Raw genomic sequence first — 24,254 nt, forward strand, 5'->3', positions numbered from 1 at the left:
ATTGATTTATATATTAGCAGGTTTAATTAATTTCTTTAATTAAAGCATTTTCACTGGCAATGGCGTGCATTACTTCTTGACCAAAAGTAGACTGTAGCTATCCAGGTGTTGATTATTACCATTACTTTCACAGCATAATAATGTATGAGGGATAAAGCATTCAAGACAAATTGCAGCTAAATATTATAAATTTGCCACAGAGAAACAATAATTTCTTACAGTGGTAGCAGTCATTTCATAAATGTATGGGAAAGTCATTTTATCTGAACTCTGGAAAAATAAAAGGAGGTAAAGTTTCTCAGTCTTTATACACATCATGTCAATCCCCACTGAGTAACTTTAAAATGTACGTAAAAATACGAAGAAAAAAAATCTTGTAAAACAAACAACAACTTTGTTCTTTTACTTTAAAAAAATAATTCTATTTCCAAAAATGTTCAATTGGCCCCCGAACGCTCTGTTCTCAAGACCTTTCTATTTTCCTGCAGGACTGTGGTATGCAAAGTCCGGGAAACTCTCCCTCCCTCTGTGCGCCCGTCCTCCTCTCCATCTCCCCCAGTACCTATCTCCGGCCCAATTCACCTCCTCCTCCCCTTCATACCACCCCATTATTTCTCAAACTCGTATGGATCACTTCCTATATCCAGCGAAGGGGTTAGTTCGAAAGGCTTCTTTTTTAATATAATTTATGCTATGCGATTTAAAAAATTTTGTAATTTTATTTTATTTTTATTTGTATTCTCGTACACTTGTAACCAGGTAATTTTTTAATTTCACCCCACACAGGAGGCCGTGAGGAAAATAATGTCCCTCAGGGCCTAAGTCATCTTTTGGGAAGCTGTATGGAGGGTCTTTTTTAAGGAAAGGAAGGAGAGAAAGATTTGGGAAGGTAAAAGGTTAGGTAGGAATCTAGGGATTAGTCCAGAAGTGACAGATATATGAATATAGTCTCCCCAAACTGGCCGCTCGAACAAAAGTGCAAACAATAAAAAAAATCTAATATGAAACATAGTTTGAAACAGTTATTCGAAGTGTTTTATTTTATTTCTATTTTCACTCGAGGATCAAAACATTTTTTAAGAATTTATCGAAGTAAAAGTAAATAAAATTTTAATTTTATTTAATTAAAAAATATATTCAAAACTCGGACGCATGTGACACACAATCGGATATGAATTATTTGCTAAACATTCATTTTATTGTATCGTTATTTTATAACGCAGCACCTACAACCGTGATACAAACTTTCGAAGATTTTTTTATAAATATGATGGTTTCTCGTCCATTGGCCTACGATTTTTGATATTTTGGATTCGACACATATCCATAAACGTGCTTATATCTCAGACCCGAGTGAAACAATTTTATTGAAGGGTAATTAAAAATTTTTCAATTTACTCTGGGCTTCAAGTGTGTCTCGTAAATTTAAAAAAAATTAAAATATTCAAAGCCATATGTATTCTACTTCTCATACCACTACCCCGTACTCAATAAATGTTGTTTTAATGAATTAAGTAAAAAATACACATCGATATGATGTGTACACGGTTGACTTTTTGACCTCACGAAAATAGCTGCCTCTGACAATGCCTTTCTACTATTTTTGTGGTTAATCTAAATAGTTTGTATAATAACATTGTAACTTTTGTTTTATGAGCATCCGTGTAGAGTACCTACGTAGGTAAATAAATTGACTTTTAATGTAACTACTGTCCCAAAAGATAGTTGTTCCTCCCAAACAACATACCCAACATGAAAACTTAAAAAGTTCAAATTCTATGAAACGTCCGAGTGTGCCCCTAGTACCTAGCGCTTCTATCTTGTCAAGGAGCTATGTAATCGAGGAAATCGATAGAATACTAAAACTTCTCGTAAGTATTATAAACCACATAAACACATTTTTTTGTATAATCATGCATGACAATCACTAGAAACTTGGAAACAGTTTTTTTTAAAGAAAGACAAACATTCCCTGGTTACGAAATACCTGTCAATATTTGAAAATCTTCTAATACCACCACAGTAAGCGGAACATGTTGATTGTGCTGTGATGGAGGTAGCCAGCCGAGGAATTGAACACACTACGCCTGGGTGAGACCCAAACGCGATGTCAACTCATCCACCGACCTGTCCTTTTTATCGGTTTTCATTTATTTGTGTACATATTAGTATTGCTATAGTTGCTTTCTTACTTCACACAATGCTCATCAGTTAGCATCCATGTTGACAACCTTATCGAGGCCATGAAACCTCTCTATTTTTAACTCCTTTATGAAAGAACCAACGTTTTTAGCGGTCATTTCTACTGCTAGTAAGTTCATTCAAATTAATTGATTTCAACTTTCTATGAGTATTTGTAAAAATAATAAATTTGTATAAAATATACCCTTGAAAAAAATCGACTTGTTAATTATCAAACAATTATTTAAACAACTGTATGAGAATTAGAATGGTTCTACGATCTCTTTCCAGCGGATACGAGTGGGACATACAAGAAGAAGATGCAAGTTTTGTACTATATGCATAATTTCTTTATCAGCTTTAAGTTCATACCTACCCTTGTTTTTTTATAAATTACCTTCAAAATAAATATTATTATTCAAAAATGTTATACTCTCATGTAAACACACTGAAAGGCGTTTTAAATCAATAACTTCTGGAATAATTAGGTAATATGTACATTATTATTTGTATTTGTATACAATGCATGCTAGAGTTAATCATTCACCTTCCGACATCCCAGTATCTAGTGTGGGGGTTGAACGGGCCAGGGCACAGGGGTGTATCGGGCGGGATTTATACTGTAGGTACCGGCTGTGATTATTCTTATTTCCAACAGTCCCTTTGTTCTGTCGCCCGCCCGCCACCACACTCCGCCACTGGCGATGCACGCTGCTCGAGGTGTCCTTAGGCAAAATACTCGTAATAATTCTTAATAAAATACACTTATATGTATTTTACAAAATCTGAATACACTGTCGATTAGCGTTACTCGTCGATTAGCGTTTATTATCTTTTTCCACACCGGTGAGCGACGCTACCAGTCAAGTAAATTTTTGTTTTAACCATTTTATTAAATCAACAGTTTATTAACAATAGTCATTCTCAGGAATTGTGATGTACTTTACAGATTTTAAAAAAATACATCGCCAATTTACACAAGAAATTTTGACTCCTAGACAGATTGATAATTTGTTCAAATATAAATTTCAGTAAATATATCAATAGTACCCCCAAATTTGTTGCCCAGATCAAGCATCCTATTGGTTGGTGAGTGTGCCTGATAGTTTACTGTGTATGTATTACAGAAGAATGTTACATTTTGTGTTCTTAGTCAGTACATTTATACATATTACAAACGGCTTAATAGTGGCGACGATGTCAGGGCTGTCAATTAAGTTGTTAAAGACTCTGTGAAATACAACCAGGTTTTTTTCAAATAATGAGATAGTTGCGAATTGAACAAACGGCGCGCTAACCCACAGATTTGCGCTTAGGTGGCAATTTTTTTGAGGTTTTACAAGCGATAGTAAAGACTGTGCGGGGCGATTTGTAAGAATTTGTATCCCAGGCGGCGACGTAATATGGACTGAAGGTAGAAGTTATGGTACAAGGTAACTAAAGGTAGATACAATACTTTTATGACGTGTGATAAAATTTAAGTAGGTAGGCACCAATAAATTAATTGGCACCACTAATGTACGAACAGACATAACAAACAATTGGGGGATTAAAATCAAAACTTATTTTTTAATGTTTTTATTTTTATTTTATGAAAACATATTTTAAGTATTATTTAATAATAGTTGTTATATAATTACCTTTGAGTGCACTGCGAGCCGTGTGCCAGCATGATAGTAGCTACGTCGCTATCTCGTAGGAATTTTAAATTGGAGAAATCGCTCAAATGTAAACGATTTTCTTTTATTCCCTCCCTCCTCACCCACCCCATAAATATATTACCGTCCCTTTCACACGTACGGAAAAGGCACATCGGGGTACTCACTTTGTCTCTGGTGCCATCTCACTTGTGCTTTTGAGAAAGGATTTTTTTCGTCCCTTATTATTTTGCACGTAAAGATAGCAATTCTTTTCACGCAAATATTCGGTGATTTTTTCCACTTCTTCTTTTTGCCCGTTTTAGAGATGAGATGACGTCATAATAAGGATAATCGTTTTGTTTGTGTGAAAAATTGACACTTCTTTAGAAGGTTTTTGAAGTTGGCAAAGTTTAAAATAAATGTAGGAATTCTTCGTGTTGTTTTGGAGCGATTTATTAACGTTACGCAATGTTGAGAGTCTTGATACATTGTATAAGCTTTAGTTGTTAATTATTTATTATGAAGTTTAATCGAGTAGTGTCGCTACTTATATCACTTCTAAAGTGGTAGATACTCTCAGAATCGCCCTGGTGAACGATCATCATTCTGTATTGAAACATTGCTTGAAATGGCTTTAGTTGTATTTGGTGACCAGATCTGAAATGCTTGAATCATCCCATCTTTCCTCCCAAAAATATCGTATATACACATTTAGTCCAATTATATATGCCATAGTTCCCACTGGCTCTAGACGCTTGTGAGAAGTTGTGGTTTTTGTGTGAATTCACGAAAGAAAATATAAACCAATACCTTTATTGTATAGTATGCTATCATTTTGTATTAAATAATGAATATAATATTTTTATACATGGTGTCCGAAACTAATAGTGTAAGAAGTAAAACGTCTCGATTCTGAATAGTGGTCTGTCATCAAGGCAAAATTACCGAATAAATATATTTATATATTTTTTTTTTATTATTTTAATATAGATCATAGTTACATTAATACATACATATTTTGCAAAATATAATATTTAGGTACATAATTGGTCATGTATACCTTATCAGAAAAGAGGAGCTCTTGTGCCTGATAAGGGAGCCACGATTCTTACTTACTTCAATGTTATAATATTATGTTACTAGCAGTTAAAAACCTGCTCCGCGGGATTTTTTCTGCTAGGCCCTGCGGGTGGCTCGTAGTTGGGCTTCGCCCATTTTAAGTGATATTAACAACAGTTACATTTAATAGATAGATATTAGGACATTCACAGAGAGAGGGTGAGTATATATATATATATATATATATATATATATACTCACATATATATATAAATATATATATATATATATATATTGTTAAAACACGGAACAGGAAGGAGTTAATTAATAATAACATTCTAAATTTACGCATAATAAGAATGACAGTTGTTTGAATAAATGAAATTTTACGTATTTGTGATGGATTATTTCAAATGAAACACTATTATTGACTACATGTCTACAACTGATATTAACTGTTATTGTACCTAATATAATTAGCTCATAGGAGACTTGCAGTGCTTAAATATGTGTTACAACTGTCAATGTCTATAAGTTGATTCAATATCGTTTAGTTTGTCACAATTAAAGATAGTTATAACAAAGTTGATTAAATAATAGATTATTACATATTGATTAATTGTACCCGAGTTTATGAATAAAAGGAGGGTTATTGTGCGATGAGATTAGCAGTCGGTTTAATTAAAAGGTGTTAATTTTACTCCAACTGGTGGTAATTCTTTACCTACAACTGTTACTGTATCTAATAAAGTTTAAAGTTAGATTATATATACAACACCATCAGGAGAGTAAAAATCTATATATAAAGGAAGATTATTACAATATAGCGCCCCTGAGGTGATATCTCACAAAAGCGGCGCTATGCAAATTGTCCAATAAATAAATAAATTTAATGTTTACATTTTATTGTGTATACACCGAAGTCAAAAATTAAATATAGATTGCAATTGGGAAAGGAGAAGTGGAAGGAGGGGGGAGGGGTAAGAGTAGGCTGGGTTTATAATAATTAGGAATTACAATATCGTTAGACGGGAAAGACCAGTTGAGTGGGAAAATATTTAAAAGAGAGTTTAAAAAAATTCTTGTTAATTATATCTGCTTTTATATTAACATGTTTCCTAATTTCTAAAATTTCAAAATTATTTATAGTGAAGTATTTTAAGACCTGAAAAAAACAAATAGCATATAACCATAAAACAATATATTTATAAGACAAATAGCATTTAATAACGGTTATTCTAATAAATTTATAGTTGAAATACTAAATAAAAAAAATAAACATATCCTCTTCAAACGGTCTTTCTAAAGATAGAAAATAAACAATGGCATAGAATTCTGTTTGTGGATAATGATACTTCTAAAATTATATATAAAAACCATCCTGGTAGTATTCAACTGGCGTTTTACACTAATAACAATGAAGAAATATATTCTTAATAATAAAGATAGCAAAATTTAAACAAAAAAATCAGGAGTTTAAAAACTCAATTGGGATGATTGTAATTTCTTTTACAAAGGTAGAACCAATAGAAACTTTGAAGTCAGAACTAAAGAATATCGCAGGGCTCTAAATGGAAATAGTGAATCTGAGTTTGTAAATCATCTTTTGAATAATGATCACACTTTCGATAAAAAAAATCAGGTCTTAAAATACTTCACTCAGGATATAAAGCATCGCAAATAAATAATTTTGAAATTTTAGAAATTAGAAAACATGTCAATATAAAATCAGATATAATTAATAAACAAAAAAAATATATAAATAATAATGAAAAATGCCATTACAAAGTGATAAGCTTCCAGAAGAAATCTTATTATTAAACGCTTGTTAATCCTAAGTAGTCAAATATTGTGAGCTGCATTTTTAAATATTCGCGCCATTCATTTGGTTCGTTTTTAAAGCGCCAGAGGTGCGCTCTGTCGGCCATCTATAGCTGTGCGTATCGGCCATTGAAGGAACGCGTGATTTTTTTATAAACGTCAAACATAATCACGTAACTGTGGATAATTTTCATTGTAATGTAATTAATCCAATAGATTATGAACTTTCTAAAACATATTTTCTTCGATATTATCCAAAAATTATATGAGCAGAAACGATGCTTTTGAAGAAATCTCGTATTATTATGAGGCGATCCTATTTTAGTATGAAATCGTGTCTTAATTTTCAAGTTAGCTGAATTTACCCGAAACAGACAATTTTAATTTGACCAATCAGAGGGCCTACATCGTCCAGACGCTAGGACATTAATACTATCAGATGTGTAATATATAAATATAATATAATATATATATATACATATATTTTTTTTAATATACGTTTTTTTGGAAAAAAAGTTTGATTTTATTTATTTGTTCTTGTTGGTTCATAATACAGCGCAATTCGGAAGGGAGATTATTGTAGTTTTTTATGGCTTGGTAAATATAATGGTTTTGCATTTGAGTTGTTTTAAAGATTGGCGTAATAAATTGATTTCCATTTCTCATCAGTTTGTAAAATTCTTGATATACTGTGTTATTTTTTTCTTTACACATTTTTATAATTGAAGTTTGCTTACATATATCATCAATATTTGGTACTGGAAACAATTTAAAAAGCAATTTTGTTGGGAAAGTAGAGTTTTTTTAAAGTATTACCTTTATAATATTTTTTGCGAGATATCTTTAACTGTTTTTGGTGACTAGATCTGAGTAGCCAGGTACTTCCCCATCTTCCATTTCCCATCATCCCCCTCTTGCCTTCAGTCTCACAACATTCTCCAATAAGGGACGCCGTGTCCCACAGACTAGTTTGGATCTGTTGGGACTCAAAATATAAACAAATATGCAAATAAAGTAAGCCACTCGCGGTAACTTGAGTAATTTATTTTATCTTCCGCCCTTCCCCTTTACCTTCAGCTTTGAAAATTTTTCCAATTATTGTGGATGTCTTTGGCATTTTTTATTTGTTGTTTTGATAGACATGAACATGGTGAACAGTTATACAAATAAAAATACAGTGAAGAGTGTAGCAAAAAATCACACAAACTCAGATCCTGTGCGTGGGAATTGTAGTAATTACTATCACAATTGGTATGTAAAAGATGTAATGTTATGTTGTTTTAGGAGTGAAAAAAATGTTTGTCGAAGGACCCTGAATGTTAGTGTAATTACCACAGCACATAAGAAAATAAAACGTAGTATGGAAGGAAAGACTTAACATTAGAAATAAGGACAATTTTTTTTTTTTTTTAAAGAAAGACAAACATTCCCGGGTTACGAATAACCTGACAATATTTGAAAATCTCCTACTTCCACCACAGAAAGCTGAAAATGTTGCTTGTGTTGTGATGGAGGACTTAGCCAGCCGAGGAATTGAACACACTACTCCCGGGTGGGACCCAAACGCGATTTCAACTCGGCCACCGACCGGTCTTCTTCCTGTTTATTCTCCTCACAGCAATGGCACAGAACACATAACGGTTTCGCACAATATCGGCACGGATTAAAATGTAATAAGGTAAGCGAGATAAGATCTCGCGCGGATGGGGTTTTTAAAGTGAACTATGCGGTTCGGATTATTGTAACAGACTGAATGAAAAGTACACAGAAAGATGCAGAAATAGATAGGAAGGTAGGACAAAAGGACAACAATATTATCTCAGTACAGTGGTCGCATGTATGTACATATGTATGCATGAGATGTGTGTATAAATTGAGGTATAATGCGTAATGGCGCAACCAAAATTCCATGTTAAGCATAAAACATATAATTAAGGTGTACATTTGACAACTACTCAATATGGACAGAAACTCGCTGAGGGAACTGGTAGGACTACTAATGAGACAATGTCATCTCAGGAGACACATCCAGTTGTTGCGAGTGGAAAACACCAACAGATGCAGAAAATGTGAATAGGATGAAGAGACTCCAATTCACCTTTAGTGCTAGTGTCCCTCCCTGTTGTGAACAAGTCACATTGTAGAACCAGAAGACATAGCCACATATCCAATGACAACCCTGGCGATCTATATAAAAGGAAAAGGGTTACTGTTGAAGGAATGAGGTAAAATGAGAGATAGCATAATAGGCCTATGGCCTAAGTGCTCACGGGAACTTATGTCAACCGTCTCCTATAATTAAAAAAGTGTACATTTTCTTTGAAGATAAATAAAATAAAATTAACTTATATAACGAGAAACGTGAAGGAAATGAAAACCAACGATATTAAGAAAATAAGAATTGATTGGAGGCGTGTAAATAAGTTTCAGACATTGAACGCTGTAGGTTCGTCTTAGGTCAAAAATATCACTTACATGAAACAATTGTTTAGAGGAGTAAGTTGAGATTTTATTATACGTAATCTTGATAATTGATTGTTGTGTAACTTCCAGGTGTTTTTTTATGATTATCGTAGGTTCTATGCCATCCAATTATTCCATAGGATAAGGATTAATGAAGTGGTCCAGCGTAAAAAAGTTTCAAGCTTTTTTTAAACTTTGTTATGTTACTCATTCATTTAAATATAAACATTAAGTATCTCGGTTTATTTACAGTTTATTGAGTTTGTATGCTTTTCTTCGAAGAATTGAGTTTTAATACGCACAAAAATATTTATTCATATTCATAATATGTAAATATGGGCGCAAACTAATAATTCGTTTTAATATTTTCAAGCATTACTTGCAAAAAGCGTATTTAATAACATAATTTATGTGTTTTCGTGTTTCTTGTGCAGTATTCACATAAAAATTATTGTTATGCTAGAATCCACCCAACGTATTTTCTGGAATACACATTTTTTAAAACGATATGAAAAAACTATATAAATTAATATGATAAGTTTAAGGAACAAAAAATGTCACTTGTGTCTTGTGTCAGTTATGGAAGAGAAAATAAAACTTTGGTGCCTCCTCTCTCACTCTACAAACTTTGTATGATTAATAACAAGGTCATCAACAATCGTAAAACCCTTGAAACATTAATCAAGAAAGCACTCCACTAATAACGCCCAGAAATACCCCAGCAAATTAATTAAATCAAGTTCACCCCTGCTTATCTGGTAAGTTTGTATATTGTATAACTAACTACTTTACCAATTTACTTAACTATCCGCCATTTTCTTATTTTCTTAATATCATCTCTTGTCCGTCTCCCTCCCTCGCATTGTTTCATCGTCTTGCCATCCCCCTTAGCAATGTTAATATCTGCCTTTCATAATAGCTTAACTTTGGTACAGAACTTGTTGTTTAGGTGATTGGGAATAGCAGACGACGGGCGAACGTTTTACCGTTTGAAGAAAACTTATGGAAATGACCAACGATACTTGACTGTCGTGCAATTAGAGTTGAATTTGGGTACCGCTGCCCCGGGAACCATTTATTGAATAACTAACACCTCTGCTACAGGCCACCAGTGAGGTGTTTTCAGGATACGCTTGCCCACCTTCTGCATGGCGTGCCAGATCGGGAGAGTCTGGTTTAGGGAGTGGCTGGTTTAGGAAGACCCTTCGACTTCTCCAACTGGTCTCTCGACTCATCGCCTTGCGTTGCAGTGGGAGGAATATATTCATATGCCCGTCACACTTCGACCTAACCTAACTTAACCACAGAAGTTCCTCTCATTCCTTTCCTTAAAACAGACCTTCCACACAGCATAACAAAAAATTACATAGACCCTCCTGTGTGTGTTTAATGTAAAAAAAATGTTGCGAATATCACATGCTTAAGATTGTGAGTATTGGTGCTTATTTATACACTTCCGACGGTGACGGCCTTGCTAAATTTAACTGACAATTGATTTGTTCTTGCTTACGCCTAATAAAGGTTTTCACCGAAAAAGGAACAATAAATGTATACGTCGATTTCGAAAATTCTTTACAATGTATTATTTTTACAACAATATTTTACGACGTGTTATTTATGCATCTAAATTTGAGGATGTGTTATCTTACATCTAAAATTAAAGATGTGTTATTTTTACATCTACTTTTTAGGGTGTGTTACTTTTATTATAATAAAAACGATTTCACAAATAGGTACTTTGAAAACTTTAAGCCGTGACTTTATTACAAATAAAAACATATAAGGTGAATTCAATTTTTTTGTTTTTGTTTCTAAATTGATTGGAATTCCTCATGATATATTATGTATTTGGAATAGTAAAAAGTTAATATATAATATTCATCCACATGGCAGGTGAAAAAATACTTGCTTGTTTATATTATATTTTATGTAATAAGAAATAATAATAAAAAATTCAAAGAAAAATGTTGAAGCCAATTTTTTTTTTACAATGTGAATACCACGCAAGCGTCTCAAACTATATGCAACCGTCTGGAGCAAGTGAAATCATGGCTTTCCAATGGGAAGTTAACATCATTTTAGTGCAGTGCTGTCCGGTCGTTTTGAAATTACAAAGAGTGTTTCAAGGTGGTTCTGCGAAAATTCGGAAATTAATAATTATTCACGATATTCTAGATAACAGCACAATTACTTTGAAATTTTCGATAGTATTTTAGTCATTTATTTTTGGGGTACTATGCCGTGTTGCGCTAACTCCTTCTTTAGCAAGCATTTCGGACAGCATTACAGTGTCCATCATCAGGGCAGATCTGATGATGGATACTGTAATGCTGTCCGAAATGTTGGCTAAAGAAAGAGATAGCGCAACACGGCATAAGAACCCAAAAATAAATAACTATAAGACGTAATTGATATTTCAAATTTCAAAACGATGCATTTCACTATTTTTCATTCTAGAAATATTTTGTTTCAAAATTGTATTATGGTAGTACATTCGTCCATTCGCTTTTAGGTAGGTGCGTAGCCAATCAGTCGCTAGGTTACATCCTGTCAAACAGATTTTGCTTTTATCGAGCCAGTAGTGGTTTGTAGTAATGCGGTGGCATAATGTTTACTACAATCATAGACTAAAGAAATGGATCGGTGCACAAACTCGTAATTTACCGAAAATGTATCAACCCTTCATTATTTGAGCCTTTACGAAAAAATAAATTAACCCTTTACAGTTTCAAGGTAGGTACCGCCCTGGAACATGGCGTAAAGCTCGGAAAACCTACCACCGATATTCTGTAATTCGTTTGCCTGGTGTAGACATAAGAAAAACTCTAGATTTTGTGGGTGCGAGCCAACGCTAGACCGCATAAGGTTCTTTCTAGAAAATGAATGTACGCTATCCGTTGTATTAGTTAATGCCTTCCACGGGCATTAGCGAATAACAAAACTTTAGCGATAGTATGGAAACATTGGCCGGGTTAATTTGTAAAGATTCCATGAGATATGACCTCGCCAACTTATGTACCCCTGGCTCCCCGCTCACATAATGAAAAATAATAATAGAAGCCTCAAAATGAATGAGTTAGGAGGTTATTTTCAGAATGCGGTAGAAAATTTGTCTGGATTGGATTAAAAGAAAGAAGGTAGGTACCTTTGTGTAATCGTATCTTCAATTTGTTTTTTAGTACACACATTTTTTTTAAATAATTTTTTTTTCGAAAATTTGCATTTTATTATAATGTATAGCTTACAAAAATGTTTTTTAAAATATTTTTTATTACTTTTTCACAATATTTTAACACTTGCCTTTACTCAGCGTTGCTCTGGGTAATGGAGAAAAGTCTTGAGGTGGTGAATTCTGAAGTAGGGAAGAATGGGTGCATTTCTAAGGTGGAAAGAATATTATTGGAAAGAATTTGTTTCACTTGATAGTGCCATGATTTCCTTTGGCTTTCTCGACTTACAATTCTATTCATTTCCACGTCGTGCGTTTTCGTTAGACACATTTCTTATTGCATCGACTTCAATTCGCCTTGGTACCTCATTCCCATAAATAGACAATGTGTTAAGTCATCCTCAAGTGTCTTCGACTTCTTCTGCACTCCATAACACTGCTGACACTAATAAGAACAAAGTTTAGAATTTTCCGCCAAATTGGTCAAGGCATTTTTGAGTCTATAGGGCACACTTACAGACATTGCCATTTAATTTATATGGATAGATAGTTGAGATAAGTACATTCATTAAAAAAAATATATCTATAAAATAAAATAATTTATAACATAGGTAACAAAAGTAAGTAACGGGAACCCACTAAGGCATTGCCTATTATTTGTGTGTAGTAAAAAATGAGCATCTTGTTGGATCAGTTTTTAATTTTTTAAGGTTATAATATAAATTATACTTACTAATTCTAATTTATATAAGTAGAGCTTATAAATTTATAAGTTCATAATTTGTGGAATTCTTGATTTAATGTTTTTTTTAAATAAGAATATTCATTTACATAAGCAAAAATGTAAATGTTCTTTTGTTAAAAATCTTAAATATTTGAATATTCTCCACCGATTGCTGTAAAATTTTGTCACAACTTTGCATTCAAATACGCGTGTGTTTTTATATACCTATAATCGTAATACACATATAGAATTCATACGTATATATATGCTTTTTTTTAAAACTGTGCCTTCTTTTATACAAATTTTTTTCAAACAGCGCCATCTGTTGTACGTAAAAGCAACATGCGCTATTTTTTCTCTATCTGCACAGACAGACTGAGCCTCAGCAACGCGTGGCAGTATACAGCTAATTTTTAAATAAAATAGATCACTATTATTTAATGTAATTTTTAATGTTACTGCTCAATATAATACAGCTATGTAATTTTGAAATGGAAATTGAAATATAAATTTATATTTAATAATTATTACTCTTTTAATATTCCTGTTTTGGACATAATTATTGTTTTATTGACTAAAATAAAATTAAATAAACTTGTGGCCTTTAGTTCGTTTTTGGTCACCTGCAAAATAGCTGTGGGCCCTTTTTTAACGCACATAAAATTAACAGTTTTAACAAAGCCTCTCAATAAGTATTTTAAAACCGCTGTCAAAATAAAATTCATTTGTTGCAGAGAAGAAAAAAAATATCACGTGGTGCATCTGAAATAGGGTTTTCGGTCGAAAAAAAATATGCGTAAAAAGCACTTATTAATGAACTATGAAAGTAGGCACCGACTTTTAGCAAATTAAATAAATAATAGGTGGTACTTAAATATTTATTATTTATGCATAGTAACCAATCTTGGCTGCGACTTATTGATCGTAGCATTATGATAATGGGCTTATTTTCCATTTACGATAATGACGTCAGTAAAAACTTGTTCTAAATCAGAAGAATGCGTAATGAAACTGGCCAGAAAAGAAAACTGGGCTTCCAATAGGGTTTTCACAAATGATGAATACTGTAAAAAATGTGTGGAATAATTAAAGATCATTTCTTGGGTTCTGATCGTCGAACTAAAAAATCAAATTTAAATTTTTTCATTGATACTTATTTGTTCGAATTCGGTTATGACGCTGATAAGATAGCTGTCACCGGGATCCGGGACTGCCCATACCAACTTCGGCTGGCGTGACGTCACAAACGCCCTACGCACGAACATTTTGCGGCTAGTAAAAAGTGGCATAATTTTAACATAAAATGTACCCATCCACATAAAATTTAAAAAAAACATGCCTATATACGTGTATGTATGAATGACCGAAAACCCTATTTCAGATGCACCACGTTATAAGTTTTTCTTCTGTGCAGCAAATTAATTTTATTTCTAATAATTTAAATACTTATTGAAACACTTTGTTAAAACTATAAGTTTAATGTCCGTTAAAAGAGAACCCACAGCTATCTTTGCAGGTGACCAAGAGACGAACTAAATGCCACAAGTTTATTTAATTTAAAGTTAGTTCATAAAACAATTATGTCCAAAACTTACATGAATGTTTAAATAATTAAATAAACATATTTAATGTCACAATATTTATCAACAGTAATTAGTAAATGACGAGCAAGTTAAATGGGTAAAATTTAAAATGTATTTTTAAATTAAAACTTCAAATATAATTCAAATTCAAAAAAATAATTATTGAATTTGAATTAGAATCAATGACGTTACAATATACATAGACCCGCTGTAGAAATCTCACAGTGGCAAGTCAAAAGTAAGACAATTGTATTCCTTTCGATTTCGTAGTTTTAGTAGTAAACTGTAACGCGTCGCGTTAGATCGTATGCTACCTCTTAGTATTAAAAATTGGTAATATTTTCATTACTCGGCAAACACTATTGTAAAAGCCAAGAAATAAGATTTCATTAAAAAAATCCTATTATTAAAAAAAAAAAAATTATTGTAAAAAGATTAAAACGCCATTAGAGAAAGTGAGGTAGCGAACATAGCATATTATGTTCTCTTCTTATAGTGTAAGCGGTGAGCTTATCTTGTTATCTCAGTCACACCCGTGATGTAGAATGTAGTATTCGACGAAAATACGAAAACGCCACATGCTATCGTTTATCTCGTTCACACGCACATATTCTTTGAATGTCTATCTTTGTCACACATGAACAAAATTTTAATTAAGAATTTACTGGAGTGATAATTAAGAGTGTTTCTTACTTTTCACATTGTGTCTTGAGTTTGGGACACGATAACGAGTCTAGATATATTTAACGTCATTTGTTGAAACATGTAGCTTGCCGATTTACATTCACTTTTAATATTTTTCTTTTAGTGTGATAATTATATTTTAATTTTTAATCTTTATTTTTAGTTTAAATTTATCTTTATTTTAATGTTGTTTTTCTTTTTTTTAAATGTATAAATTCTTATATTATAAAATGGGGGCCTCAGCAAGGGTAAACAACCCAGTGAGGCCAACATTACTGAATAAGAATATGAAATATTGTAAAATAATGTATCAACAATAAAAAAAAATAAAAAAATTATTGCTCGGTTGAATAAATTATTTCAATTAAGTTCTATCAAAGATTTCTGCTTTTTTCCTAATAGAATGAAACAAAAAAATGGAATACCACAACACCGGGTAACAATTATTATTAATTTATAATACTATCCAAAAGTTCATACTACCCGGAACCAATGGGACTATGGTAACCTCCATTGGGGTATGCTGTGAAGCAAAAGGGATTGCGGAGGGTAAGTAAACGGGGATGTTGACAGTTGGAGTTCTTGCATTAAATGAAGTCAAGGAAATAATTTTGCATTGGTATCACTAGCATTTACAGTGGCGACAACTGCAAAGTAAAATTTGTCTAGCTGTGAATTAAGTGGAAATAAATAAGTGTAATCCGACGGTAATCTACAATTAACATGGAGATAAATAACGGAGTAAGAAATACTTTTATAGATCGTAGATCATTGGAATTACAGACAAAATATTAAAAAAAACAAGCCGTATTTTTACCCATTTATTTATTATTCCATTTGTATTATCCACGAATATCATTACAATCCATTCATGCAACTCTCTTTTCATTATTTCTTTCTCATACACAAATTCCTTCCCTAATGGTTATAATAACGGCCCACCTATGCCCAGTAATTCACGTTATTGTCACCAACATTTCTATTCGCCTCTCCGTCCCACGCGCCGGAGGGCCATGTGTGTGTCCCCCTTCGCCGTTCCAAAACGCTCGTGCGCTCGCACAAATCTCGGCTAAAACTCGAGATATGACAAACGCAAAAACCATAAAATTAAATTAATGCTTTTTTTCTCTCTTCCTTTTCTATTATTCTATAACATTTCCTTTGGGCTGTGTATTGAAAAGCTCTGGCGAAAGGCGCCTCGCGATGTCTTATGAAAACATCAGTGTAATGCCGCGAAATTGCAGGTTCGATTACACAGTATTTTTTTTTGTTTTTTAGGTTAGGTTCAATCCAACTCCAATATAATCTTTTGAGATGGCGTGTGGAGGGTCCTTTTAAGGAAAGGAACGAGAGGAAGTTCTGAGAAGGAAAAAGGTAGGCTTTATAGGAATCTGGAGGTCAGTGTGTGACGAATGTATGGATCCATCCTCTCACTCCGATGCAAGGCGAAGTTCTGAGAATCCTGCTGGAGATAGTCATAACAACCAACATCAACCAGTCTCTCCCGATCTGGCCTGCCACGCAGTTGGTGGACAGACGCATCTGTTGCCAAGACCCAGACAAACCTCATCTCATGAACCCGGGCACCCCTGCTAAGTGTCCAAACGTAGCTAATTACTTGGGGTGCTTTAGAAATGTTTTCAAATTCAGACTCCATACGGGTATGAGACTGTTAAAACACGATAGATCTTTTCCAAAACGAACAAATATACGGAAATATTTTGAAAAACGACAGATATGACTTCACACTGCCGATATATCTTCGATTCGGCCCTATATAAAGCGTTAACGCGACGTTATGTGATATTATTCATTTGTCATGTTTGAAAACTAAAATTTGCGCTAGACAAGTCAATTGAGGAGTACACGTTGTATACGCGGTTCTCGTCGCGCGAGATACCTCTCCTCGCGGTCTAGAGGCAGAGCGTTCGACACTCGTTATGCAGGACCCGGGTTCGAATCCCATATTTTTATAACTTTCAATTTTTTTATCACATGCTACTTATAAATATGTCAATAGACAGAAAAAAAGAGAGAATGAAATGAAAAGAGAGAGAGATGAATACTAAAATTTTCACTTCCGTCGTGCGTAGGCTTGCCACACACTGTATTTTTTTTATATGAATACACAACGAGAATTCAACGGCTGTTTACCAACCAGAGGCAATGGGATTATGGGGCATGTTGTGAATTCAGTGGAGAAAATGATGGTTAGTTAGCTGTTCAGATCTGGTTACCCAATTTGGTGAAGCTGTTTCAAGCAACCAACGTTTCGATTCTGAATGATGGTCTTTTTCTAGGTTGATAGAGTATCTACCACCCTGGAACGTGGCGTAAGTATTCTATATTACATTATGTTTAATGCACTCCGGGATTCGAACTCCGACCTCCGGATTCGTAGTCAAGTACCTTAATAGCCCGACCACGGGTGTCGTTATTATAATATATATCATCTGGTTTGGCGAAAGTCCAAGAATGTCAAATTCATTTTTTCATTAAAGAAATTTCCTACTCCTGTAGTGACAATAATTTTAGATTGAAACTATTCATATATGTATATAATTTTTATATGCATCTATTTGAATTAACTTTTGTTTTCAGGAATGAATGAATGCATATCTTGAAAGTGGAAATTAACCCACTTCCCGACATTCGATTGAACTGAAACTCGGCAAATATACTTGTTGTCAATGACAATGCATTCTATCAACTTGGTGGCAATCACGCATGCGAACATTACGCAATTCTCTGATAATCGATGAAATCACTGCAGTTATTGTACGAAATAAATGTCGGTCCTACCCAATCGGGATTTGGCTCAGTTATTAGCGCAGTTTAGTCCATTACTTGGAGAGGAAGGTTTAATCCTCAGTCAAACCAAAAAAGCATATTTTTAAATGGAACTAAGATCCATAACAAGTCCAACAGAATTTAGGTCTAAACTTAAAACTTACCCTTTTAAGCTGTTATACCCTTAAATTAAATATACCATTCATGTTATCCAATTTTCCAATTATGTCCTATTTCTTGTACCTATCTAAATTTCACTAAAACACAATTATATAATGTTTTTTTTGTATTAAGCAATTCATACTAAAAAGAGTGCTATGTGAATTAGATAATGTTAATTAAGTGTTAATCTCGAGTGACCTACCAGGTAAGTATTGTACTGTATATTATTATCTCCAAAAATAGTTAGTAATAACATTGTAGAAATGTATTATAAATTTGTACAGCGCCCTTGATGTGATTTTGCATAAAAACGGCGCTATACAAGTCATCCAATTATTATTATTATCTGTTAATAAAAATAGTTTTATTGTAGTAAGAAAACTTTTTTTTAACTATGATATGTTCTGATCATATAAATGAGAAACATTATATATATTTTTTGTTACTTAGTGGTAAGTGAAAAACACGTCAACGTTACAGTCTATTTGTCTCTAATATGGGTATTGTATAAAAATAATAATGTGGTGTAATCGTAGATGAAGTAGATATTCTTGTAATAATATTTTTCACGAGTCGTCTCTCCCTTGAATTTACCTATATATCTCGCCACACTCACGCCTGTTATCAAGAGACTCGTAGTTATCCTTTATGTGCCCTTAAAGAATTGATTTAATACTGAAATATCTCAGGGCGGAGGCTAATGGTACCTACCCCACTCCCCTGCTCTTGGTCGAGGCCTCTTGAGGGGCAGTTATTGCAGCGAAACCCCTTCCGGATGTAGAGTGAGGCCCTCCATATTACACTTATGGTAATATTCAGCTTTGTTAAGGATGAAAATAGGACCGAAAATTGTTACTAAAATGGTTTCACATGAAAACTATTAAAAAGATATTTTAAAAGTACTTCACGATTTCTTAGTAAGCATAATATAATAAAAACCGTTGTCATGAAAACGAAGAGAATTATTGGTGTGAAAGATCTATTCAAGTTATATTAGTATTTCCCCATGGGCCGGTTACTTCACAGTACTTGTATAGTAACAGAACTTTTACAAAATGTGAATTTTGACTTTGAAATTTAATTTACATTTTAAATTAAATGAATTTATTAAGGGCGAGTTGTTTCGGAAAAGCTGAACAATTATTCAGATTCCCGAGTTCTATTCAAATGTAAAAAAATCTTCACGTCGATTTTATTAAAATACAAATTGGGTTGTTTCAACTCCGAAAAAGCTTCCGTTATATTTGAATAATCCGTTCCAGTGTTCCCCGCCGAATCGGGCAATTATTGCAGAGAATAATTTTTTTGCGAGACAGGAATTATTTTTACGCTGGCAACACCTCGTATTTTTATCAATCTGTCAAAACTTTTTCCCGCCGCGCCGTCACTTCGTTGGATTGCTTGTTTTGTGTGATTTTTTGTTGTTCATTTAGGCATCTCAATTTTTGACAACTTATAATGGATCCCAACTTACTGTAAGTATTGTAAATTATACCTTATTGCCATAATAAATATGAACCTTATTAATAAATAATACACGTTTGGAACCGTATAGATACGTAAGTGAGCATTTTATTTTCGTAAAACCATTATGTAAAGCTTGATAATATTTTGTGGAATTTCGTCTTCTAAACGAGATAAACGATCATTATGAAAACATTTGCGATACGTGTATATACTTATCGTTAGTAAAATTACTTGAACTTTGTGAGAATGAACTTTCTAAAAGCATTGCGTTTTATTTTTTGAATGTTCTGCCATGGAATGGTGGCAAATCTTTTTGTTTATTTTTATATATTATTTTGAATTCTGCCACACTTTAATAATGCTTTACCGAGGAATATTATAGTGCTTTCATGTGTAATAAAATATCTATAAGAAACTATAAAATATCTATATATATTTTGAACCTAATAAATATAATATTTGCCGTGCATATTTAATTTTATATCAGCAATTCCTTGTACGATCTTGTTACTTATAAATATGAAATGTGTTTTCAGGAAACGATGCCATGTTGGTGAGGAAGTATAGCCATATTCTCACCAATAAAAAGACCGACGCAGTCATCTTCAAACAATGAGAGGCGACATGGCTTACTCTTATATCCGATTTCAATGGCGATGGATTCTGTCAAACAGCTCCGAGCTCAGTTTGAAAATATGAAGCGTCGGGCAAGGCAGGTTGGAATATATTTCTTAATTGGTATTAATCTTAACGCCATAATGCTGTTAAATGAACTGTTATATTTAGTAATTGGTTGCCCTGATGCTTTGTTTAATTCATGCAGGTATATATGTTTATTAATTGACTTTTAATAATGCTTCAAGGACGGTAGCAGAGAAATTCATGAGAGGACTGGCGGTGGACACAAATTTTATGCGGAACATAGTGGCTACTTCGATTGACGGACTCCCTAGCGTGTTTGACGATGACATCAGCACTTTGGTGCTGCAGGAGCTATCTGGTGGTGGAAGAAGGTGGGAGTTTGGTTAGCGCCACAGCTGAGGTTTATTATGGTGTTGACGGCAGTTTACTAACTACTTGTAAGAACTTGTGTTTCAAACAATGTTTCCTAGTTTTATATCAGTTCTTCATTTAAGATAATCTGGTTAATGTATTCTAATGTTGTTAATGCATCCAAATCCAACCGTTTAGATAGCAGCGCCCCAGAAACCTCAATCCTAAAAGCAATTTCATCTCATTTAAATGTAAACGAATTTGTTGACTGACTTAATACAAGTTTTCAAACAAACTGTTAGTAGATTTGAGTACAAAATATTTGTATTTCACTATCGTTGCTTTACTTAAGATAATAATCTTATTAGTTAATGTATTCTCATGTTGTTGAAGCATCCAAATCCAACCCTTTTGACAGGAGTGCCCCCTATTATACATACCGATTTCCGGTTTAAAAAAAATTGGATTATTGAGACAAGAACGAGTAATATCGGAGTCATGCTAAAACTAAACTGAGATGAAAGCAGTTTATTCCCCTCTGTTCACTATCTACTGGGTGAATTCTTTAATATACTAATATTAATTTTAATAATTTTTCTCTTTTTTATGTACACAATTCGAAGTATTTTCTGGCTTCACAATTACCTACATTATATTACATGATAATACTAACAAATGTACATTGTGTACTTACGACGGGGTACTCCAGTAAGACCGCATTTTTCTTTTCTTTCCTTTTAAAACTGTAAATTAAAAAAAATGCATTTTATGCAATATTATGCATGGCATGTCCAGGTTTTTATATTATGCATATTTTTAATGCTGTGTGACCTTTACTTTATGGGCCGTATAATCTTTTGTGTTCTTTCTAATGTTTGTCAATTATTGTTAGAACAAGATGAATGAATGCATTCGCACACAATTAACTAGTCCATTATATTATGTTCTTAAATGTTTCTTTCCCATTGTATAAGTATGTATTTTTGCTGTAAATTATTCTTTCTTCCGAGAGAGTGTACCGGTATAATTTTACTTTTTTCAGGGCATTAATAAAAAATAAATAATCACAATCGCTAATCAATCGCTAATCAAGTCGCTACAGCGACCTTGATGTGATTTACTATGTAATACATTTCTAGAATGATCTATGTTATTACTAACTATATATGGAGATAATATACAGTACCATAGTTACCTGGTAGATAAGTATGGTACTGTAGACGGTATGGTACGGTACACTTAAGATTAATACTTAATTAACATTAACTAATTGTTAATACAGGATTTAGGACATAATTGGAAAATACCATAAACATTATTTTAAACCTTTATTTTCTTATTTTTAACTGAATTTATATAAACAAATTATTATAATCAATAAATATTAGTCTGAAACACCCATACATATTTAAAAATAAATAAACTCTGAGAAAAAATAAATGCCGCTGATGGAAATTGAACCCGCAACCTTCCGATTTATTCATTTTTTTTCTATTTGTCCATTTATCTTTTTTTTTTCAATTTCTACAGTGTAGGTACCTAGGTGCCTTACTTATTTTCTCTTTTATTTTAATTTGTTATATTATTTTGATATATTTTGTTCCTCACTTATGTAAAATACAAATAAAAGAATATACTACATCTTGGTACTCTATTTATTTTATGAAATTAGGTAGGAGTATGCAGTTACACTTAAGTTATTCACATTCAATAATGATCCAATGCATATTACATAATATATGTATATGTGAGATAGTTGTTCAAAACATTTCTAATAGTATGTATTCTCTATTATTAAACAAAGTAATTTACTAAGTTTATAAACATTAAAGTATAAAATAAATAGAAGATTTATCGTTACATTAATTATTTTGTACATGTTAACTATCTATCTCGGAATATATGTAAATGGTCGTTTGTTGAAAATCTCTGAAAGTTCTTCATTGATTGCTTTGAAATTTAGACACAATGTTGCATTCAAATATGCGTGTGTTTTTATATACATACCTACATTATTTAGATGACACCTGTGACAGGTAAAACAGACTGAGCCACAGCAACATGTGGCGGGGTACAGCTATTTTTGAATAAAGACATTATTGTTTTGAAATTCAAAAGACTTTTATTATCTTCGCTCATGTACCAAGAGATTGTACACATGTGTTCGAGTCTCCAGGCGGAAGATGTTACAGAAAGTGTCGCCCCATGGGTTGGTAAAGAATCAATATAAACCGAGTTCTGCACAGAGAAGTAAAGTAAGAAAACAGTTTATAAGGCGGTCTACTGTGGAACCTCTCTTGCATTGCAGGGTTTTACAGCACTCGGCTTATGTGGATTCCTTACCGACACGTGGGACGATAGGCCTAATGGTACAGAAGGAGGTAAGATAGGGCTTTTTGTGCTGGGTAGTATTTTACTATTTATTAGTCCATCAATCTGGCAAAATATGAGTTAATGAGGGTTTGACGAACGTGGTCATCTCCCCTGTTAAAGATTGGTGCTTGCACCAGTACATCGTTAACCTCGTCCAAGGGGTCTATGAATACAGGTGGTTGATCTTGTTACAATGATCCCTTGTACCTACCTGCATTTTAATTTATGAAGAAAGGACTGGAAGCCATCTTTTAACAACTCCAAAAGTTCTTTCAACAACATTTCTGGTCCTGATCTGACTTTCTTTATATAAATGTTGTTCTCGAGAAACGGAATTCCTTAAGGGTGTTAGTAAATATGGCTTTATTCCATAACCACCATCTCCAACAATCACTTCATCTCCAAACTCACCGCATTCCAACCTTACTTTGATGCTGCTACTATTAAAAAGATGGGTATCTCCAGGCCACCTGGCTACTATGTTGGTCGACAAAAGAAACAAACTTGTAGTTTTTCAATAGTTTTACCAGTTTTTCAATAGTTTTACCAGTTTTTTCGTCATTTTAAATCACGGAAACCAACGATATAAAAACGAATTTCGACAATGTTTTATGTAGAAAAGGTATCTAAACTTCTTCCCACAAAACCTTCAACTTCGTAAATTTTAATCGTTGGGTTTTCTTTGCGTTATTTGCCAAAATAGTGAGGGTCGTTATCACCAGTAATTGGCACATACGATATGTCAGACCGCAATTGTGACGTTCGCGCATGCGTCAATCTTTTTCAAAATGGCGGATCGCGTTAACCGGCCGATTTCGGCTGATCACATTTTCATGAATATTTCGTTGAATTTTCTCTTGACGGACGATGAAACAACCCAATTTATGGAAAATTGAGTGGATTGACGTTGTGATGACTTTCTCACACGTGATTTTTTCCGAAACAACTCGCCCTAAGTAACTTTAATTAGTATTCAATGAATAAAAAAAATTACAAAACAAAAAAAAACAAATGAAACAAAACAAAACACTTCTTTTCACACACACTTCATAATATTTTGCGGTATTTAATGCAAGAAAAAGTTTAAAAATTTTAGTTTTATACTTTTTAAAATTGGATTTATATTATTAAATGATCGCAGCAAC

At 33.1% G+C, this 24,254-nt stretch overlaps 1 long non-coding RNA gene across 1 annotated transcript; it reads left to right on the plus strand.

The window, feature by feature from the left end:
• The first annotated feature begins 19,507 nt into the window (after positions 1-19,507).
• LOC149422525 (uncharacterized) lies at positions 19,508-22,807 on the plus strand. The gene is made up of 3 exons (XR_016302426.1): positions 19,508-19,751; positions 20,280-20,459; positions 20,607-22,807. It is a non-coding gene; the product is annotated as an uncharacterized LOC149422525 (long non-coding RNA).
• Positions 22,808-24,254: the final 1,447 nt, after the last annotated feature.

This window comes from Hesperophylax consimilis, chromosome 7, assembly GCF_061612785.1.
Source record: "Hesperophylax consimilis isolate HC1 chromosome 7, BYU_Hcon_1.0, whole genome shotgun sequence".
Classification (NCBI taxonomy): Eukaryota; Metazoa; Arthropoda; class Insecta; order Trichoptera; family Limnephilidae; genus Hesperophylax; species Hesperophylax consimilis.